This window comes from Lissotriton helveticus, chromosome 4_1 (assembly GCF_964261635.1).
Source record: "Lissotriton helveticus chromosome 4_1, aLisHel1.1, whole genome shotgun sequence".
Lineage (NCBI taxonomy): Eukaryota > Metazoa > Chordata > Amphibia > Caudata > Salamandridae > Lissotriton > Lissotriton helveticus.
In genome coordinates, this window is record NC_136063.1 from 1617676963 (window position 1) to 1617700165 (window position 23203).

The 23203-nt window shown below is 44.9% G+C and overlaps 1 protein-coding gene across 5 annotated transcripts in view; it reads right to left on the bottom strand.

The window, feature by feature from the left end:
- BBS9 (Bardet-Biedl syndrome 9) overlaps positions 1-23203 on the bottom strand; it is a 1968820-nt gene that overhangs the window by 922266 nt on the left and 1023351 nt on the right. The window lies entirely within an intron of this gene.

Genomic DNA, 23203 nt, shown 5'->3' on the forward strand with positions numbered 1-23203 from the left:
AGCAGGCAGAAGTGTACAGGGGCGGAGTGACTGTTCACAGCAGGGGTCATGGGAGGGAAGCAGGCAGTTATCTGTACGGGAGGAGTGACTCTTCACCATAGCTGCCAAGGTTTCAGATCTCTATGTGTTACATTTTTATGATGTCAGTGTAATTATGAGTGACATTTTATCAACTATGAGTGACACTTTCTAAGGAGCAAAATCAAGCAATGAGACTCGGCAAACATATAAACATCATTAATTACACCCATTTGGCAAAGATAAACTCTAAAAAGTTCTTAGAATTGCTGTAAAGCACCAGAAATGGCAGCGCATTTTTGGAACCTGGAGATCCAGCAACTGCTAACGGAGGATGCCAGTCACCCTACAGGAGTCTCGGGGGTTTGCAAGTCACAGTCTACAAAGGAGGCCGGGAAATGATCAATGCCTCTGAGTTTATATAGGAGAGTCACCTCATTTCCATTTCTTTATGTTATTTGAGGTGACCAAACTCTGCATTAACAAATTGTGAAAGCCCGCAATGCCTCCTAGGGAGGGAGACATATGTGGCACCCTGGCACTAGCCTGACTAATTTTGGATTTCTCAGACTCCAGAAGGAGTTAAAACCATTTTATTGTTTTTCTCAACCTTTAATTTAGGCTCATTTTTATACAAAAACTGTTAGCCTAGCCTCACCTTGAGCACTGATGTAAACTGACTTTTTCAGAGTACATTAAAATTTGCCCTACTCCTCCCCTGGCGATGGCGAGATTTGCATGTGGTAGCGCTTCGCGTGGCTGGATGGTGGCTAAGCCCACGCTCTTGGGAGGGCTGCTAAGGGGACACATGACATTTGCAAAGAGCAGTTTGCCTGCTCGAGTGCCAGGGCAAGCAGGGCAAAATCCGTGCTTCAAATTTCATCACAAATGTCAGGAATATTGCAAATTACACAACCAAATTAACTGTAGATAGATGATTATTTGATAGACATCTGGAAGGCTGTCACAGGCTGAGCAGCCCATAACAGGAACATTTACAGAGTGCAAAGGCAGATTTCAAGTACATCACTTTTTGTCCAGAGGAGCCCAGCCATATTATAATTGCCTGTCCTTCCCTTCATTGCAAATTCCCTATCACCGTTACCAGCAGTGTCTCCTTTAAAATGGAAGGTTGTTTTCCAAATATTCGCAGCACCTCCTGTTAACTCGTCACCTTCCTCCTGGCAGCTTTTTGCTGGTCGGTGTTGCTAGCGTGTCACTCTTATTTTATTCTTCTCTTTGGCTCCTTTTCTGCTTATGTGGCCAAATGAGTTGCTGCTGGTTTTCTCTTTTTTTTCAACACTGTGACCCTCACTGTAACCATCAATTTTCTTCTGATATTGACTCTTTTTAAAGTATGTCGCACAAATTGAAATATATCCTGCTTTACAAATAGTAGATCTTGCTACTCAAGTAGTTGTTACTCCTTTCATTTAATTCAAAAGGATGAAAGGTTGATTAGGTCCGGATGAGAATTTTTTTCTCAATTGCTCAGGTTTCAATGGGCTGCGTTTTGACCCAAGGTGGGGTTTTTGCCAGAAGATTGAGGGAAAGTAGACTGAAACAGTTCATTTCTTTTTTTTTACTTCTTTACTGTATTTCAACATGTGAATCCACCTCTTTTGGTGGTGAGTAGGTTCTGTAAATTTCCGCGTTATCACTAGCATAGAGGTATTTGTTTTCTATGTTTACTTTGTGGGCTTCAGATATTTTTTCTGGAGATCTCATCAGTCAAACCTAATTAGATGAGGTGATTTCGAGCTAGTCAAAACATGACATCATATCAAAAGTTATACCATTACTTTGCATTTCTCTTTATTTAGCTTGTCCTTATTCGTTCAGAATGGGAACATAGATATTTACAATTTCTGGAGTCCCCTCAGCTAGTAATGAGTACAGCTGTTAAAAAGAAAATGTCTTGAGGAGGAGCTACGCTACGAATCAAGATGGCCGCGTAAGCTCCCGGCTCCGCCGACCTCCGCCAGCAGCTCGATTATCCTGTCTTCAATCCTGACCTTACACATGATTTCCTTGTCTGTGAAGGTCTACTGCTTCTGAAGGTGCAATCCCGAGATTTCTACCTCGTCGGCTGACGAAGATACGCCGTGTTTCCATTCTCGGCCTCACAACGTGTGGAAGCCGGGGACTCGATTTCTAGACTACCCAGGTCAGAGTTGAACAACATCGGCCGTGAGACCTGGACTGAGCCCGGTCTCCAGAAGAGTGCCTGAATTGTTGACTTTTTGTAACGATCCTTTGAACGATCTACACCGGGGACACGCCAGCGTGCCACGCCAGCTTCTGCGGTGGGGGTCCGGTGCCTGGAGACCTTGCTGCCTTCCCGGGGTCGATGGGCTGGGGCCCTCTCTGACGGCGAAGGGGTGTTCTGTAAGACGAGGAGCGCCCATTGTTTGATGTCAGATTTGCGTGGCCTTTGGCACCGGAGCAGCCGGCCTCCGGGGTTTAAGTCCGGCTCTGTCGCCTACTGAGAGGGGATGGAGGGGACGGAAGGCGCGCCATCGCTGCAGGCCGTTGTGGCCGCCATTGGGGCGCTCCATTCGCACACAGTCGCTGTGTTCCGGACACTGATGGTGAAAGTGGACGGTATCCTGGAACCTGAGGAAGACACCTCGTTTAGTTTCCAGCCAGAGATGGTACCTGCGGTGCATTGCACATCGGAGGTCGAGGCCCCCGTGCATAACCCGAAATTCATGAACCTTGACGGTCCCTTATTACCGACAAGCCAGCCCGTGCTTCTCACTAGCGTCTCTTGCCTGACCCTGCTCCTGCCTAACACAGCTATAGACGGTCATTCACGTGGCTACGAGTTCCTTGGTGATGGTTTCGGATACACGCTGTTCTTGGACACCTTTCCTCGTTCGAGTCGTGAACTTTTATCCTGTATTCGATCCTCTTGTGCTGACAAGAACTTTTATGGACGCTTTGCTTTTTTCATCAAAATGGCGGCTCGAGTGGCAAAGACTCTTCGGACGGACCGTACTGGCCAGGGCTGAACTTTATCGCTGGGATCCGATATAATAGCTTTTAGCAATGCCGGGGTTGTGCCTATATTGTGACGGGAATTGGGTGGTTGTTGTTTATCCTCCCTTGATTGGTTTGTATAATTGCTGAATATTGACTTTATCATGTCTCGGGGTGATCGCTGTTGGCGGGGGGTATGGGAGACCGGGAGTGTGTTTGCTTCTCCTCCTCCGCTTTCTCTCTTTCCTTCCTTTAGGGTAGTTCTTGGGCGACAGGCACGCTGCTAGTGGGGTTAGGCCGTAGCCATTGCAGGGGTGCAGGGTGGGGGGTTAGGGGTGGGGTTTTTTATTTTGCCTTTCTTTTGTTCTATGGCCCCCTTTTGTCTTTTCTTTTTCCTTCTACGAGAGATGGGCTGTTTATTTTTCACGAATCCTTTATTGTCCAGGTGTCTTCGCTGGCTTAATTATCCTGTAGACAAGGTCGCGCGGGTGGGATTGCTTTTGATTAATTAATAGATTGCTTATTTCCTTTTCCCGTTATGTGTACCCGTGATGGGCCTTTTCCTTCTTACAGTAATTATTGTTTGTATATTTCCCCCGCATGGCCCCGTTCTGTATTTCACTGCGAAACGCCTGATATTTGTATTGCCTACTCTTGTCTTACTGTTAAAATAAAAAAAATATTATAAAAAAAAAAAAAAGAAAATGTCTTCATGTTTCTGTTGAACCTTTACCCACGATTTTGGTAAGGATTTGAACAACTCATCCAGCAAAAGGTTAGGTCCAAGGACTTAATTATTCCAAAATTGCTTATTGTCCTCACCATTTCTTTCCTCTTAATGAAATGCCATACAGGGCTTTATATTCTTGCTTTTACTTATTGAATAACCTAAAGACAAATATTTGAATCTGTACAAATTCCCTTAATAATAGACCACTACTGCCCTTCCTTTAAGAGCCTCCGTCAGATAAGCCTCTTCCCTTGCAAAGCTGACAGTCCTGATTAAATATGGCAGAAGATACTAAATTTGACTTCAAACAAAAAGTGTAGGGCTCACTTAACTCCAGCATCATCATTCTAAGATGGTTGGTAACAACAGTTGGCAATACTGGGCCAGCAGTTACTGATGCAAGTTGGTAACAGTACCTCAATTAATAGCCCTTATGAGCTTTTCGCTCTGAAAAATGGAATAGCTGGTGGGTCCTGGAATTGCGGGCCACTTTACTGCAGAGAGTTTTAATTATTCAGGGCCCTTTCCCCCTCACATTTCCCACTTGCTTTTAGCTGGTGAAAAATGTGGGCAGAAAATAATTTAGTAGTACTGAATGCAGGTCCACGCAAAGTAAAGCTTTGAGTTGTCTGGGGTAGTAATTCAGCAATTAGCATGTGAAATTGCCACTCTACACAACTTAGACCGAGGGCCAAGAGTTCATCTGCCTTGGTGCCTGCATCACATCCCCAATTGACGGAACACTTCTCTTGATTGCCACCAAAGCATAAAATCATTGTACACCCATAAATGAAGGAGTGAGGTCAATGAAGTATCAGTAATATCTTACTGACCCTACCGCTCAAAACTTGTCTCCTAAGTCGGCAGCTCGAGCATTAAGCCACAACCGCTACCACAAGAGCGGAAGCATTTTCAATATTATATACAACTTTATGCCACTGAAAAAACCAATAGTCCTGGCTTCTTGTAGGTGTAATGTTACTTCTTTTAAATTTCTGGATGCAATGACAGAAGAAGCAAAATATCAGTCGGGTGGAACACCATGCTAAGCACTGATTTTTAGCTTAATTGCTTTTAAGCCACGCCCTTAATTGCCTCGGCCACGCCCCGTTGAGAGACCCCCTTGTGTTTTTCATCTCAATTAAAGCCCTGGTCTACACGTGCTGTCGGTTTCTTGGGCGCACATAGCCTTGGCTCCAGCGCACAGAGACCTTACTCTGCCGCACACAAAGGAAAACAATTAGAGGGAACATTGTTTGTGACTCCAGGATGCATATGAGGGTGGGATAGTCGACTGTGTCGAAGGCAGCTAAGATGTCCAGCTATACCAGAAGGAGGCAGAGGTGGAACTGTGGTCAAGAGGGCTTCATTGACAATGTGTAAGGCAGCTGCTTCCATGCTACAGTGTACTCAGAATCTAGACTGGTAACCGTGCTGGAGATGGTTAGCATGCCATTGCTCTGCCCCAAGTGTGCTCATTTTTTAAATCTCTTTTTTGGGAATAAAAAAAGTCTTTTATTAATATTTAGGTCATGAATTGACTTTTTAAATTATTTTTACGTTATAAAGTGGTACTGAAGGGAAATGGTGTGCTGTACAAAACGATGTAACCAACATCCAATGCTGAAATAAAAATATCATGAGGCGTGAACCAGGAGATAAAAATTACCTTAAAAACATGCAGAAAATGCAAACATGGAACATAGAAAATTCAACTAATATTAATCAGTTGCAACATAACTTAAAAAGTATGTTTTCCAATCAACAAAAGATATGGATCGAATTAAAGTTCTGAGGCAGAGAAATCCCAGAGGCATTAGACTGTTGATTAAAAGGCAATAATGTACGACTTTGGGCCAGATGTAGGTAGCCCAATAACAGTCGGTAACGGCCGAAATTACCGAATTTAGGCCGTTACCGACCGGTATAGGCTATTGAGATGTAGGTGGCTACATTTCAGATTCTTTGAAAAAGCAAATTTGTGCTTTTTCAAAAGTGCAATGTGGCCGACATACATGCCCTCAGGGCATGTATGCGTGCCACATGTGCACCCATGCACTATTCAGGGGTGCAACAGGGTGTCAATGTGACACCCTGACACCCTTGAGAATGTTCCCCCTATTACTGATTCGGTATTTACCGAATCGGTAATAGTGAATGGCTTCCCATTCATTCCTATGGGCCCCAGGCCCATAGGAATGAATGGGAATTACTGAATCAGTAAATACTGATTCGGTATTTACCGAATTTTACCGATTCAGTAAAATTTACCGAATGATTACCTACATATTATTTACCTATTCTTTTTTTTTTTATAAAGTTTTTATTGAAATTAAACAAACATAAATAAAAACAAATCAAACCTCACAAGGCAAAAACATAGTAGTACATTATCATGAGTCCGTGCGGACAGAGCTCAAGGGGTAGATGGATGCATTGCAATCGGCTAGTACCGGGATAGGGGCGGACAAGGAGACAAGCGGAATCATTGACAATAAATAAAGAATGGATGTCAATTAGGGGGACGAAGACACATCAATGGTTACATCCTGTGGGGGAGTACATATATTACCACGATAGGCGTTCCATTGGGACCAGATTCTACCCCATTTCTTGGGCCGTCCCCGGAAAAGGTACACAGTCTTCTCCCGGAACATGCACCAGTCCATGTTTTCTTTCCACTTGGATAAGGTGGGCGGTCTATGTGAACCCCAGTGCTGGGCAATGCCCCTTTTCGCGACCATATTTCCAAGGGTCGCCCATACAATCTGTGCTGAACTGTAGTCATTGGGCTCCCAAACATTCAACAAACAACGCATGGCCTCGGGCAGCAGGGACACACCCGTGACATCTTCCATAACATCATGTACCCAACCAGAACTCAACCATCTCCGGGCATTCCCACAACACGTGGAGAAAGGTACCAGACATCCCACAACCACGCTTACATAACCCATCCAAGGAAAAACCCATTCGAACCAGACACGGCCCAGTGACATAAACTCGGTGAAGTATCTTAAGCTGGACGAATCTCAAACGAGCAGGAATGGCGACTTCCTTGGGCGAGGACAAAGCAGACTGCCAGTCCTCATCGTCCAATTCCAGTCCATCCGCACACCACGCGGCCCTGAGGCATACCAGCAAGTCAGCTCTGTTATTGATGAGTTTTTTATAATTCAATGAGATCGTGCTGTCGGGCACATGACCATCCAAAATGCGGTCCTCCAGAGGGGAAGACTCAGGAATATCATCACCCACAGCAAACACAGACAGCAGAGCATGACGGATCTGGGCGTACCTAAAGAATTCATTGTCACCAAGCTCATACTCCACTTGCAGCACATCAAAAGACTTGACAGTACCCTTCGACCACAGATCACCCACTCTGCTGATACCAATCATATCCCATTTATCAAAGCCTTTCGTTTTCCACAGATGGCCCAAACATTCCGAATCATACAAAGGGGTGGCCCGAGTGAACCTGCCACACCAACCCAAGGCCGCATTCGCATCACGCCACACTCTCACTGCAATTTTAGTGGGACCGGTCAGTGTTCCACGGAGTCCTCCAGAGTACAACGCTCTGCTGAAGGTCCCCCCTGGCAGAATAAATTTATCCATGGAGAACGCTGGGGCAGGGCCTGGTGCCTAGGTCACATGATTAATCGCACTTAACTGGGACGCCCAGTAATAGCGTCTGATGTCCGGGAGGGCAATACCGCCATCATACCACGGAAGCGCGAGTTTAGAAAGAGCAATAAGGGCACGCCCGTCCCAGACCAGTTGTCTCTGTAGGCTCTCCACTTCCCGAAAATAGCCCGAGGCAATCGGGTCAAAGGAATTCTGAAGTGCGTACAAAAATCGAGGCAGAGACATCATTTTGAAAAGCGCCGCTCTACCGAGGGGCGACAGCGGCAACCTACGCCAGCGAGCCACATCGAGCGTGAGCCGCTGAAGGGGGGGTAGTAAATTAAGCTCGTAGCGCCTAGAGGGGTCCAAGGAAACGTAAATCCCCAAGTACTTGAAACCGGTCGCCGTCACATGGATTGGAAATCTGCGCGGCAGTGGAGGGAGATCTCCCGCCAAAACGTAGACGCAGGATTTAGCCCAATTAATAACAAGACCGGAGTTCTTCCCGAAAGAGGTCAGAACATCGAAAAGTACATTCAGGGACTTTTTAGGGGAAGTGAGATATAGGAGGATGTCGTCAGCGTATAGCGAGACTCGATCCTCGAAATCGGGAGACCATCTGATGCCCCGAATGGAAGGTTCCCAACGGAGCCACTCCGCCAAAGGTTCCAGAGCGAGAGCAAAAAGCAAAGGAGACAGCAGACAGCCCTGCCGGGTACCCTGTCCAAGCGTAAAAACGCAAGACACTCTTCTATTAACAACTACCTGGGCCAGGGGAATCTCATAAAGAAGTTTCACCCAGGCTGTGAGGCCCGGCCCAAGCCCGAATTTCGAGAGGGCCGCCCAGAGGTAGGGCCATTCGATAGTGTCGAAGGCCATGGTAGCGTCAAGAGAAGCCAAAATGGCCGGCTCAGTAAGCGTCCCGGCTCTCGCGAGAACTCCGTGGAGTCTGCGCAGATTCAAAGCAGTGTTGCGGTGCGGGATAAAACCGGATTGATCTGGATGGATCAAGTCCCTGATCACAGCTACTAAGCGATTAGCCAAGAGTTCAGCCAAAATTTTGGGTTCGGCGTTAAGTAAAGAAATAGGTCTGTACGAGGTACAAAGATCCCGTGGCTTACCCTCTTTAGGAATGACTACAATAGTAGCGAGTCGTTGGTCCAAGGGAAGGGAGCCAGACTCCAGAGCCTCGAGGAACATGTCCCTTAAATAGGGCGCCATTTTGTCGGGTCGTAGCTTGTACAATTCAATGGGCAAACCATTGGGGCCCATCGCTTTACCCGAACGAAGGGAACGAATAGCCACCGCAACTTCATCCACTGTAAGTGGAGCATCCATGAGGTCTCTGTCAGCGTCAGAAAGGCAAGGCAAAGCAATGTCCCGCAACAGCAATCGGGAGTCCTCCTCATCCCTATCACAAACAGAGGTGTATACAGTCACAAAGTGGTCCGCAAAACACTGAACGATCCCAGCTGGGTCAGTGACACACTCTCCATCAGGCCGCTCAATCACAGGGACCACACGATTAACCCTCTCTTTCTTGTCCAACCAAGCAAGCAATTTACCCGCCTTGTCTCCCACATCATACAGTCGTCCCTGCTGCTCCCTATACATCACTCTCGCAGCATCAGTTACCAGAGCCCTGTAGTCAGCTTGTTTCAAAGCAAGGGAGTGCAACTTCATACTGGAGACACCCAAACGAAGATCGTCCTCCAGAGCGGCTATCTCAGATTCCAATCGTACAACCTCTGCATTTGCAGCCTTCTTAGCAGCGACAATCAAGGATAGGGACTGACCACGTATAACAGTTTTAAATGCTTCACAGCAGAAGAAACAGACCCCACATTTACGTCGAAATAATGCTCAATAGCTTTTACAAGTTCCGAATGGGTCTTAGGGTTGCGAAAGTACCATGGATTAATAGGTGCAACTCTTCCCTCATCGCCCGCCCCAACCTCATACCGGAGCCACAAGGGGGAGTGATCGGAAATACCCCTAGGGAGCTGACGAATTTCTCTGATGGAGGAGGATTGGACCGCTGGCATTAAGAAATAGTCCAATCTCGAAAGGCTGTTGTGTACCCCAGAGTGGAAGGTGTACTGCAACTGTGTAGGGTGTAGTAGTCTCCAGGCGTCTACAAGCCCGAAGGTCTCAAGCAAATCACTCAACCACATTTGCGCCCTGGGTAGATCTCTGGGAGGATAACGATCAGAGGTGCCAGAAACAACCGAATTCAAATCCCCACCCAAAATCAGAAGGCCCTCAGGAAGGTCCAAAAGGACTCTACACAGATCAGCGTAGGTTAAAGTCTGCAGACCCGGGGGACATAAACTGAAAGTATGGACAACGTCTTCCCCTCCCACCTACCCGTGAGCACTGCGTAGCGCCCCCTGTCGTCAAGTTTCACATCGTCTACTGCCAAAGGGAGAGAGGACCGAATGAGAATACCAGCCAACCTGGACCCAGAAGTAAACCCCGCATGGGCCACCAACCGATAACCGCGCCTATTCATAGCCTGACATGCGTTGCCTATTAAATGCGTCTCCTGAGGACAATATCGGGAGAATGACGCCTAAGGAACCGCAAAACAATACTTCGCTTAATTCTGTCCCCCAACCCATTGACATTCCAGGATAACAGTCTCAACTCGCCACCCCCCATCCCCGAAAAGTAGACAGAGCAGGACCCACACAGAACCCCACGATCAGTGCAGGTGAAAAAAACAATACGATGCCTCGTGAGTAAACAGAAACACACACACACCCCCCCCCCACCACCCCCCAACTTGAACGTGTTACTCCCCCCACCCTGCACCCCTGCGTACGACTAATAAGCCACCCCAACTTGCAGTGTGCCTGTCGCCCCATTACTAAACTAAGCTACGCAAAGAACCCAGGAGGAGGAAGAGTCCCTTTTTACCCCCCGCCACCCCCAGGCTGATCTAGGCCTAACAGCAGACCCAAGTCCAGACTCAGCTGAAGCAGCAGAAAAGTTCAGACGCCAGGATCCACGGTACAATCTTCACTCCGCCACACCCCCGTCGGCGCCTTCGGGGTGCCCAGTATGTTCATGTCTTTCAGGCAGAGAGTCGAGCCAGTCACTGACATTTACGGGGCGATCAAAAAAGAATACACGGTCCCGATATTCAATCCGGAGCCTGGTAGGGAACAACATGGTGTACTTGAGACCCAAGTCCCGCAAACGTTTCTTCACTCCCTGAAATCCAAGTCTTTGTTTTTGAACAAGCGGTGAAAAATCAGGATAAAAAGAAACAGAGGCATTTTCAAAGTTCACTGGGCCCTTGTCCCGTGAGGCCTGCAGAATAGCATCCCGGTCTCTGAAGTGGAACAATCTGGCGATAATGGGCCTCGGGGGAGCACCCGGCTTCGCCTTCCCGCCAGGAACTCGATGAGCGCGCTCAACCGCAAAGAACTTGCTGAGTCCAGCGGGAGAAAGATAGTTGGTAATCAAGTCCTCCACCAAGAGGTCAACCCCCAGGATCTCGGGATTCTCCGGGACACCGATAAGGCGCACGTTGTTACGACGGGCCCTGTTTTCGTAGTCCTCGAGACGACGAGCCACAGGTCATGCGAGGAACGCAGATTACCGATCTCAGTCTGGGCCTCTGTGACATCCGCAGTAAGACTAGAAGTCTTCAAGCCCAATGACTCGACCCTCTCGTTGGTCTTCGCAAGATCCGCTCTAATCAGCGTAATGTCAATGGCCACCGTGTCGATCTTGGAGGCTAGGGCCTCGTACTGCTGTCCCATAGAGGCCTGCATGTTGGCAATGGCACCCATGACGTCCTGCAAGGATATTTCCGAAGACGCTGAAAAGACGGTCTTAGGATAATCCGAAGCGCGACCCGCGGCGCCAGGCGACCCCTTGACCTGCGAGTAGTGATCCATAATGTTCGTCTGAGTTTGGCCACCACGGAGAGGTGCCTTGGTCTTGCGCTTCTCAAGAGGTGGTCCGGAGGCCATATTGGAAAAGGGACCCCGAAGGGGTCCTCGCGACATGGTGAAAATGGCCGGTCGTGGTGAGTCCAGACAGTCAACAAGACCAGATCAGACGGTTGTAGGCACCAAAAGGGCCGGGTTGTGGGCAGTCAGTCGGGCCAGCACCAAACAGCAAAGAGACAACAGGCCAGCCGAAGGTGGATTACGGCTACACCTCTGCCAATCCGAGCCGGGAGCAGAAAACGAAACCGAAAGTCAAGAGGGGTCGACCAGAGGGGACCCCTTCAGCCGTTGTTGATCCACTACTCCACGGCCTGCCAGGCAACCGAGCCCCCGGTCTGCCTCGGGGTGGGCCACAAAAAGTAGAGACGACACAAAAGTGGACCCCAGCGTCCAAATTCGATTTTTCAAAGGGTACGAAGATCAGCAAGGATGTACGAACAAAAGCCCGTCCTCGAAATCAGGATGTAATCAGGATATCCGTGAAGGGCGGCGCGGGTCCGGGGAGCTCTGTGCTCACGCGACCATCTTGGATGCCCGCGAAGCTCCTCCTCCTATTTACCTATTCTTAAATACCGAATCGGTAAAATTCGGTGTTTAAGAATCGGTAAATAGTATTTACCTACATCTGGCCCATGTCCTTTAAAAAAATGATATTGCCAAATATGCTGCATTCTAGCGTCTTGTAACACCTATGGACCCATCTGAAATGTTTAGCTCGTTAGTTAAATACTTGGGCTAATCCAGGAGAATGGCTTTAAAAGTCAAGTCACATATTTTAGGGTTCAAATTTGTTTATTAAACTTGTCGATATATATATATGACCTTTACATATTATTACACTACAACAGTACAACACTGCAGAATCCAAGGAAAGGACTCTGAAAATAAACATCACAGCAGTTTACCTGTTACGGATATTAATATAAGAGCTCTGCAGGGCAGGACCGGCCATACTGGACATTGGGCATTTACCCGGGAGGCTGGAAGGGTGGGGGTCGGTTTTGAAGTGGTGGGGGCCGGTTTCTTACTTAGTGGCTGTTTTTTCAGCAGTAGTGGAATATCGGCCCTCAGTAACAAAAGCAGCAAGCAAGCGTTTCCAGCCTCCCGGAGCCAGGCAGTGTTTTCCAGGGGCTGGTCCGAGGAAATTGCCTGGGCTGCTTTAGGTTCGCAGTCCGGTCCTGGAGCTCTGTCAATAACACTATTGACCCAGTTATGAACCTGGGAGGAATGGATGGGTGAGACAAAAAAAGTTGAGAACACCAAATATTATTTATAAAAATGCAAGTTCCAGCTACCAAGTCTTCGATGCAGTGTTCTGAAAGGCCCTCATTTAAGAACTCCTTTTCACTTTATAACTAGAATGTTCCAGACGAGGCCATCATCTAAAAGCTCACTGTTAAAACATAAAATAGTCAAAAACCACCCTAGTGCTTCACTCCTGCAGTGGTGCACACTCTTGGATGAAACTAATTCACAAAGAGCTTCTGCAACAGCAAAGATGTACATCTTCTCTCCATCACTGTCACTGGGTCTTACTTGAATCCACTTGGAGTCTTGCATTCCAATGCCAATCAATGGACTTGATGACATTTTCACCCAGCCTATGCCTCAGGGTGACAAGGTGGAGTTCAGGAAAGATGTAGGGCCTAACTCTATTCACCAATTCTTGATGGTCAGTGTTATCCAATGTAACCAACACTGTGCTCAGATCTCTTAATTAATACATATTTATTCAGTGATTGAGAAGCTATCGACACTGCAGACTCTGTGTTGTCCTACAGGATCACTGACCTCAGAAAAAACGGTACCTCTGCTTTGACGTCACTCTCAGCCCCCAAGGGGAATGCAGTATGTGTATTCTTGTGGCCTTGGATTAATTCTCGGTATCCAATTCCAGATTACCAATGGAAGAAAACACACGTCTCAAACTGATTAGCCTTTCTCTTTCACAGTTGATTTGGTTGCTTAATATGTTGTGTCAGGGGTTCTACGTCTTGCTCTGTCAATGGAATATGGCCCTTGATCTCTTCTATAGGTCACTCTAAAAAGACTATCCTCCTTATTATGCGATGTACAGTACTTTGCATGTCTTCCAGAACATACCTAATTAAAGTCTCATCTCTAATGAGTTCAGCTTCTGAAGGCTAAGGTAGCTCAGGATTTCGCTCAGGTACGGCCTTAGTGGACTGGGCTCTCTGACCAAAAAAGTCATTCTTTGCTGTCTGCTGGAAGTACTGTTTGCTATGATTGGGGGAACAGAATCAAATCACCCTATACCTTCAATATAAATGCATACACACAAACAAATATGTATATATACATATATATGTATATATATATATAATATATATATATATAATATATATACATATATACATATATTACACAGTGGCACAGTGGTGGTCGCTACTGTAGTTATAGTTGGGTCAGACTTTCCATAGGAAGAGCATTTTATTAGCTAATAATTTTGGCACCATTTGATGAATGTTCACAAAACTAGCCAGAAAGGTTCATCCACCTGAGCTCCTTCCTGGAAAGCCTTGAAGTGATCTGTCAATCGGGAGTCGAGAAGGTTGGGGTAGGGGGTCCTAAAGCGAAATCGCCTCATGAAGTTTCCATAAGAAATTTTAGTCAGCACTACAGCCAAAACTGATTAATAGATTTCACCAAATTTGGAAGAAAGCTAGATATTTATCCAGAAAGCGTGCTATTTCTGATTTAATGTAAATCCGTTCAGTAGTTTGGTAGAAATTAAGATGAAAAAAAGAGATATATTCACGGTAAATCTGCTTAGGACCTCACACTTTGCATCACTCTGACATGTTCAATGACGACATTGATGATATCACTGATAACATCTGAAATGACTTCATTGATGACAACACTGGGCCCGGTGGGGGGCACAATTTCTAGTTAGCTCAGCAAACTATATCTGGTGACTATCTTTTTTTTGTTTTAATGCTATGTTTTAACTGCCATTTATACCTAACTCTAAAGACACCTTAATTCTTGTTTTTTTCAGTAAAAAAAAAAGTATACATATATGTGTGTGTGTGTGTGTGTGTGTATATAGAATTGACACTTATGCACTTTCTTGTACACATCCTCCCATGTTTAAATGAATTGGTTGAGGAATATTAGAAAAACAAGTCACATTATGTAATATTGATTTATGGATGGATTTTTATAAATTAGAACAATGAATTACAATTGTTTCAAAAAGACAAATAATGCGGAGACGAAAGTCTTGCTTCTATGTTGTTCATAATGCTGCACATAAATTACTTTGTACAACGTGTACATGTTATGTGACCAAGGCAGTAAAAGCGTCCGAAACGCGTAATGGCTGACGGAATTAACTGAAATCGAAGCAACCGCATCTGTGTCTGCCCTGTTTGTAATCAAGCAAGAGCAAAAGTTAAGCCATATATATATACATCTGGGCTAAATCTTCTAAACCCCCGTTTATGTACTTCTTTACTGCAGCACCTGCTATTTTCTAATTTGCTCCTAGTATAGCCGCAGTGTCTTAGAGAGACCAGGTGGATGGAGCAAAATTGTCTATAGTTGAATGCAGTCAAACCAGAGGTTTTGATCTTGGGCAAACAACCCAACATCTGGTCAACCTCTTGGTGGCCTGAAACTCTGAGACATCTACCCAGCCCTAAGTCCAAGGTCAAAAAATTATCCATTTGGATTGAACAGAAGCTGTCATTTGACAGTTAAATTACAGCGTTTGCTGGGAAGTGTTTTGGAATCCTTAAGACCCTGAAAAAAATCCAGGATTTTCTCCCAGAAACTGCAAGGAATGCAGTGGTCCAGCATTGATTATTTCAAGGCTGGACTATTGTAATGTATTGTACCAGGGGTGTCACAGTCCCATATAATGTGACTCCAACAAGTACAGAATGCAGAGGCGCGTTTGCTACTCAATCTCCCAAAATGCATCTCCTTGGGAGCCTCACTGGGGAAGTTTTACTGATTATACTACTTCCTATGAAGCAGGGGGTCTCGTTCAGGGCGATGTACTATTGTTATAAAAGGCCTGACAAAAACTGGACCTCGGTACATACAGCCTTTCATTAAACACTACACTCCTCTGAGAAATCTTAAAAATTCAAATTGTAGGGTCTGTATTCCGAAAGTGAGAAGAGTGCACCTTGGTGGCAGCTCATTTAGTTTTCTGGCATCGCATCTGTGGAACTCCCTACATCTTTCTGTCTGGCAGACCCCCTCAGAACTTCTTTTTAGAAAAAAAGTAAAAACCCGGTTGTTTACATGGTCTGATTCTGTCACCTTTTGCAAGTGTGTAATGTGGGGGAGCTTGGACCGTAGCGTTGAGACACTTCTTCGAAGTAGCTATGCGTTTTATAAGTGTCATTATTATTATTATTTGGTGTATGAGACACAAAACCGAGAGACACAGAACCTTGTCAAACATGTGGAATGACCGACTCCCACAGTCCCAAAGCAGTTGACAGACACTTGGCATGGAAGATTCCTCCAGATTATGACTAGTGTCCAACAGAGCTCTGAGCGGACAAAAGCAACCCATGCCTTGCCACTAACCGGGGCAGTGCTTTGTGGTTCTTATTCTGGGCAATTAATCTCTCTGTCAGTCCAGAGTGTCTCCTGATTCAGTAGCCCAACAACCAGGCCCTACCATACAGTGCTGCCTATAACGACAATGGATACCAGAGGAGAAAATGTCAGCCTTTGTTGACAATCGGGCAGATTTTCTTTATCCCAAAATGCCACTCTATAAATACCACAAGGAGAATGACACAACATATTATTCACATCTTTTGGGGAGCTTGGAGTGCAGCCATGGGTTGCCAAGGATAAACAGCCCTAGCAGTTTTAAATGTATGGGTTTTAAGAGAAAGTCAATATCTTAGTACATGTAATGTGGTGAAGAAGACTGTAAATCCATTGAAAAGAAGAAAGCTTGTCATCTTACCTTAATCTTACATTATCAGCAATAACCAACAATAATGGTTCTGGAATGTTCACTTGGTTGATGATGTATGGTTGGGATGTAAATCAACTGTGACATCATTTACTAAATTGTCCCTTTAAATAACATTGGGTTACTTTGTTACAGTTAATAAGTAATAATTTCCTTTGACAGCTGGGCATCTTCGACTTCCTGTTAAGATGTTTTAAAAACAGGGTTTTTCCTTTGATTAACTGTCATATATTGCACCAAAGGTAATGTCATTGATTCAAATAGCAAAATTGGATCCCAAGTAGTAGATCAGACGAAGAAATAGAAAAAGAAGAGACTAAATTATTAAAAAACATAATGTTTCAAGGATTCCAGTATAGACTCCCATTCTTTGTATGAATAACAGTTAAACCCTCACCAGTTTCCAATGACCAGTAAGTGGTATTTTTTGTGGGAAGAGTGATTATGCTCCGAAAAAAGGCATGATCATATTGATAATCTCCAAAAATACAGTATAATACCGGCTAAGTAACTGTCACATAATCGGTGCCTTGGCTGGAATATTGGGATTCTTTCTTCCATTAAGACTTAAAGCCCCCAATGGGCTTTACTTCCCCCAAAAGAAAATAGGCTTGTTTGTCTGACCTACAATTACCTGGGAATTGGGGATCAGGAATATTCCAACTTTCTTACAATTTGGGAATTCTGTAATCTTGTATTGCTTTATTAGAAACCTTAGCATTAAAATCCAAGGTTATTATGACACAAGATCTTTTTTCTAAACATTACTGAATTTATAAACTCAAATGTATTTACAGGGAGATGATTATATTGTTAACTTAGAGGAAAATAAATAGTAGACAGAAGTAGGGAATGACCCTTAGATTCCCTGCTAAAAGTAAATTCAATCCTCAGACATAAACGTTAGTTGTTATAACAAGCAATGATGAGTAGTACAATCAAAGTTGATTGGCAATCCACCCTTTAGCATGACCACGATTGGCATCAGTCCGGGCAGTGGACAACATAATAGGAGGCCACCTCAAAGTCAGTAACAGCCCAGGTTTCCTGGATACAGAATATTGAAGCCTTTTGAGAACTCAAGAAATGTATTTTTATATATATTATACCACCCAGCTGTGTTCCAAGAGATCAGAGTTACTTTATTGCAAAATAGAATAAAGCTCATGATCTCGAAATGTATTACCATTTAGCGCCCAGGGAGCCAGGACCAAAAAGGGTTACATTTAAATTGCTGAGGCAGCATCTTTTGATCAAGAGATTTCATCTTTCTTTTAGACGCAGAGACTTCCACCACTGATGAGCATGCTAAATTTTGAACAACCTATAGACTTTTGAAAGAAATCTCATTTTGCTTATCAGGAACATCTGCATCTAAATCACAAATTTCCATTAACTCTTTCCTTTGCATGGAGATTTGTGAAAAAACATTTATTGAAAATGCATGATACTTAGCGTCCCACAGGATAATATACTATAAGATGAATCACAGGGAAGAGCACTTTATGAATACCCTTTGTAGTAAGGGATTTTAATGGAGGAAATAATCATTTCAAAATAGTTGCTCAATTCAAAGGTCCCATTTTCCTGGGAGCAAAGAACAAAAATGGATTATGAGAAAAGATTCATCCATTATATTTATTTGATTTAAGGGCTTGGCACAGAGCCCTATTTATGGAGCCATATGACCTTGAAAAATCTGAGCCAACGGGTCCTCAGTACCTCTAGCAGATTTAAAAAGTACTGTTAACAGATTCAAATTAGTGCCAGTGGGGCCTTCTGTAGGGTTTGTTCTTGCAGAAACTGTTGTCACAACAGACCTTTATATTACAGAAGACATGCTAGATCCTTCAGTGCGAGAAGGCTCTGGATCAGAATTGTTATTAAGATTTTAACTAAAGCTACCAGATTCTTCACAAGGAAATTTGACCTGTCTTCTATTCTTTTTCCAAACCATCACTTTTTAAACGTTTCTCCTATGTTTTAACTTCAAGGGAAGAATTCCTAGTTAAATTGGATTCATGAACTATGGAAATTTCATGGACTAAATCCTGCTCCTCTCTGGCCTTTTTAGGAGATGATTCTATATATGAAAGACAATTTGTAGGCAAACATTTTGGGAAATGAGAGAAGAAGAGCAGGGAATCGACTCTAATACATCTTTCTGAACAACTGGCACCTAATATTGTAGAGAGAATACGTTTTGAAAAGAATAAACACAATGTTTGTGCTGCTTCTTCTTTTCAGTGCACTTTCTCGATAGTGGTTCTCCAGCTTTGACTGCTACATTTTTTTCCTCTTTCACCTTATCCATCACGGGAGAATGTAAAGAGTTCCTTGAAGCACAAGCTAGAAAACAAACCCTTAAACTGACCCGCCTTAACTCTATCATTTGTTATGAAGATAACAATAGCAGATAGATATTCCAGGACACGGTCTGAATTCATCGCCATTTTTTCCAATAATTTTAAAATAATCGCCAGAATACTCTGAAGAGCATGAAGAGCTTTGGCGGCATGAACATAGTCTCATTATGGATGAATGCTTCTGTTTAAGAGCAGGTCTGGGGAGACGCAGAGATCTTCTACAATAAGGGTACTATTTTTAAAAAGGGCTAATGTATCTCTGAGCAGCGGAGTGTTTTCCAATGCCTTCCCTTCGGATCCTCTATAGCTTCCTTCTCTTTACAAATTTGTGATTGGAAGTCTATAGCTATGTAAGGGAGAGTGTATTTGAGTAACGTTTGATTCAAGTGCAGGCCATCCACAGTTTGCTCGCACTCTCCTCTTATTTTATTACCACTTTACTCTTTCAAGGATTTAGAACAAGCAGAAGTGACAGCCCCCAGCGACTCCCAGTGATTTATTGAGGGACTCTGCTGTTGAAGATTATTTTCTATGACTGTTGTCTCCTCAGAAGTTGTTACCTGATTCCTGTCTACAAGACAGGGAAAAAAAGAAGGCATCTGCTCAAGTTGGGCAGGACAGCAACATGCAATGACCTTCTTCGAGCCAAATCCATACTTTTAGCGTTGATTGTGGCTCGAGTTGGTCTAAACAATATATTCCTGCTATGGAGTTTTTTAACCGCCTGCTTGGTATTTAGGTGTTTTTATAATGTACTTGAGGTTTTACCTCGAAGAGAAAACCAGGCTTGTAGTTCTCACCGTAGTGAGCAATAGACTGTTGTAAACGCTACCTCGCAGTCTTTCTGACATTATAATTGTGAAATTTGTTAACTGCTTTTAAGCAAAACTAATCAAACAGATATAGTCTCCACAGATATAATGTTCACAGACTTCAGGACTGGTATGGCTATAACCAAAGCAGTCAGGTAATCAACTGTTCACGCCTGCCGAGCCCTCCGGATTCATCTCAGGTATACATGTCCCTCACAATCTTTGCAGACTCCGCCTTCGATTCTGACTCTGGCTCCCACTCAACTACATCACATGGGGCCGCAGGCCAGACTAGAGGCCACCTTTTCACCGGGAATGACACCCTTGGTCAAAACCTCCTGTTTTCCACCATGCCCTCTGGCAGGGTTTTAAGTGGGCCGGGTCTCCCGGGTCTGAGCACCGGCAGTTTTTTTGAAGGGGGCCTCGAAACGGGTCTCTTTCGGGCTCTCTTTTGTGCCCTGGCACAGGCGGTCCGCTTTTTGAAAACTGATGTGCCAGCAGGCACATGGTGTGCGCATGCTCACACGGCTCACTTCTCACTAGTGGAGAAGTTACGGCATGACGTCATGCGAGGTGAGCGTTTAGGCGAAGGGAAATCCTTAAGAGAGTCATTTTCTCTCGAGATTTTCCTTCTCTTTTTAAAACTCAGGAACAGCAATATTGCCTTGGTGTCACCAGGGCTGTAAGTGGAAGCTTTTTCTATATTATATATAAGCCATAGTTGCTGCTTATTTATCTTATGCAACTAACAACCACAGACGAAGCCAAAAGTCCTAACTTGTTGTAGGTATAATGTTACTTGTTGTATCATATATCTCTATGCAATGAAGTAAACCGCAAAATACCAGTTGGGCGGCACACTATATGCTAAGCACAGATTTTTAGCTACGTGTTTTTACGTCACGCCCATAATTATATTGGCCATGCCCCTTTGAGAGACCCCCCCCAGTTTTTTCATCCTACTTAACCCCTTCCACGCTCATGACGAGCTGGGCTCGTCATGCAGTAGCCTCCTGCTACGCTGATGACGAGCCCAGCTCGTCATGAATAATGGGGTTCATGGAGTTCCAGCACAGGAGAAAAATCCCCATAGCATTCAAGGTGTTAAAGCCCTGCCCCCTGGGTTCACGATGATGCACTCCCGCCTCTCTCACCGCTAATCCGCCGCTGGTGGCGATCTGGCAGGCTGTGAGGAAAACTGAGTTTGGAGCAGCCAGCAGGCACTTCTGTCATTCTGGCAGGAGAGGAGACTGTCAGTAGCGAAACATTAGCCCCTGCATCCCCTGCAGTGCGGAGGCTGAACTCCAGGTGGTCCGCTTCAGCACTCTACATGGTTGGCAGGCTGCTGGCCTGAGAGCTCCTGATTGGGTCGTGGGGAGGGGCTTTCCATGTACTTTACAGGGGGCACCCTCAAGTTTTGTTACGCCACATCAGGACCAACACGCATCAGTACAAACTCATACGCTGGGGAAGGAGCAACAGAATTGGCTCAGAAGGCGAACAGAATATCTTCTGACTTCTGCCACTGGTGGCTAAATAACATTATTGAGAAGGTAGGGCTAAATTAATAGACAAATTAATGTGACCACATTATCGATCTAGACCCATGATATAATGTATACAAGGAAATGGAAGGACAATATGCAAAAACAAAAAAGTAATATAATCTTTCATGTTTTAAAGACTAGATTCAATTCACATACAGATTGTGAATATGCTAATAGAGCGGCCCACCACACTAGGAACAGAAAAAGAGTAAACATTTTGGGAAAAGGTTTCTTAGGACTACAATGTTACTGCAACAAAACAAAAAAAGACTATCTCGCCTTCAGCATTGAAAAGTTAGTGTGTGTCTGACGAAATTAGGCACAAACTCCAAAATAATGCAAGCCCCTCCCTCATTCCAGAGCACGGACTACGGTGGTTGGTGACTCTTGAGTCTAGATGAAAAAAGAATCCTCATTGACTACAGCATCGTCCTAGAAAGGGTAACCTGCAAGCGGGTGTCCCACGCTCAGGGCATACAAAAGGGTAGCAACAGATCGAGAATTATCATTAGATTTTTCAAATAAATACATTAGTAGGTTCCCTAACGCCAATGTACATTTAGAAATCTAACTGGCTAACTGAAAATGAAGTACGAGATACAACGAATGTGTCACACTTTTGAAGAAAGCTTTTTCAATTGCCCAGGTGTTCATGTCGTTTTTAGGACTAAAAGTTCATATTTTTGCCTTGAAGGACTTAATGAAAGGTTATGTGTCCTGATGCACAGGGAGTGCGCAGCCAGCTGGCACTGTCGGCCAACAGCTGTCCTGTCCAACAGGAATGTGTCATCGACATATATCAGAACAGGATCCAGGGGGAAAATATCAAAATCCAGAAAAAGCAAGAAGGAAAAAAACTGGAGGCAGTTTGTGAAGGCGCGGTGCCAAGACACGGCTCTGGCTGAGTCGCAGCGCAGCCTAGAAGAATGGTGAATTGTTTCCATGCCAGTTCAGCGCACTCATCCTCAGGAGTCCCACCGAGGGCCTGCTATCCATTTGTGCAGGCCTTTCAGCCCGAAATCCAAGAACATCTCCTTAAACACTACCAATTTACCTGTCATGTATGGTTATTGTTGAATTCATGATCCTTTCACTGTCTTTACACTCACAATCCGAATACAATCCTACAGCACACAAATATACTGTCACTAAATAAACAAGGGAGCAAAATAGTAGAGGGGGAAGGAGGGAGCGAGGGATAATGAAGGAGAGAGTGAGAGAGAGCAGGGAAGGAACAAAACTAGAGAAGGAAAAATGGGAGTAAAGAAGGGGAGAGTGAAGGAGGGGAAGTGTGGAGGGGAAAAGTGAAGCAGTGAACGGTTAGGAAGAAAGGATCCTGGGGTTGCGCTTTTTCATTTATAGTGAGAGTGCTAGTGAAATAAAGGTTACGCAAGTAGATTTACATCCACCGATAAACTGTTCACAGGCACCCGGAATCTACAAGTGTAAAGCGAGGGGGGGTCTCACGAAAAAAATAACATTGGTTGAGAAGCTTACTTCATATTAGATGCGAGATAGATTAGGATTAATCATCACATGCTGCGGCCTGCTTCTTCTGGTTACATATGAATTGCCAAATAACGTGAATCCTTCCTCACTCACGCATACAAGGCCCGCCACAACATCGGACCAGCATACCTGAACAGCTGCCTCTCCTTCCACACACCCAATAGACGCCTTCGATCAGCTGACTGCTCTCTGGCCACTGCCCCACGCATCTACATAACCAGAAAGGGAGGAAAGTCCTTCTCCTACTTCGTAGCCAAGGCCTAGAACAACCTCCCCCTCCACCTCTGGCAAATACCGACACTGCTCCAGTTCAGGAAGGACCTCAAGACTTGGGTCTTTGGATGACCACAGCCCTAAACAGACTGTCACACCAGCGCCTTGAGACCCTGACGGGTGAGTAGCTGCGCTTTACCAACCCCTGACTGATCGATTGATTTATGTGAATATTGGAAAAGTGCTGATATAGCGCTATCGTGGGCGTTATGTTGAAATAACTGCCTGCTAGCAGAGTTAGTGGTGCCTTGACAAAAGAGTGGGAGCCTAATGTATGGGAAGAGCATTGACCGTCTCCATAATCCAAGGACAGAAATAACGCCATTTTAGGGCTGGATGTGGGACCTTACAAAGCACACTGACGCCAGTGAACCGCTGTATTTAAAGAACAAAGCTGATGCTTCT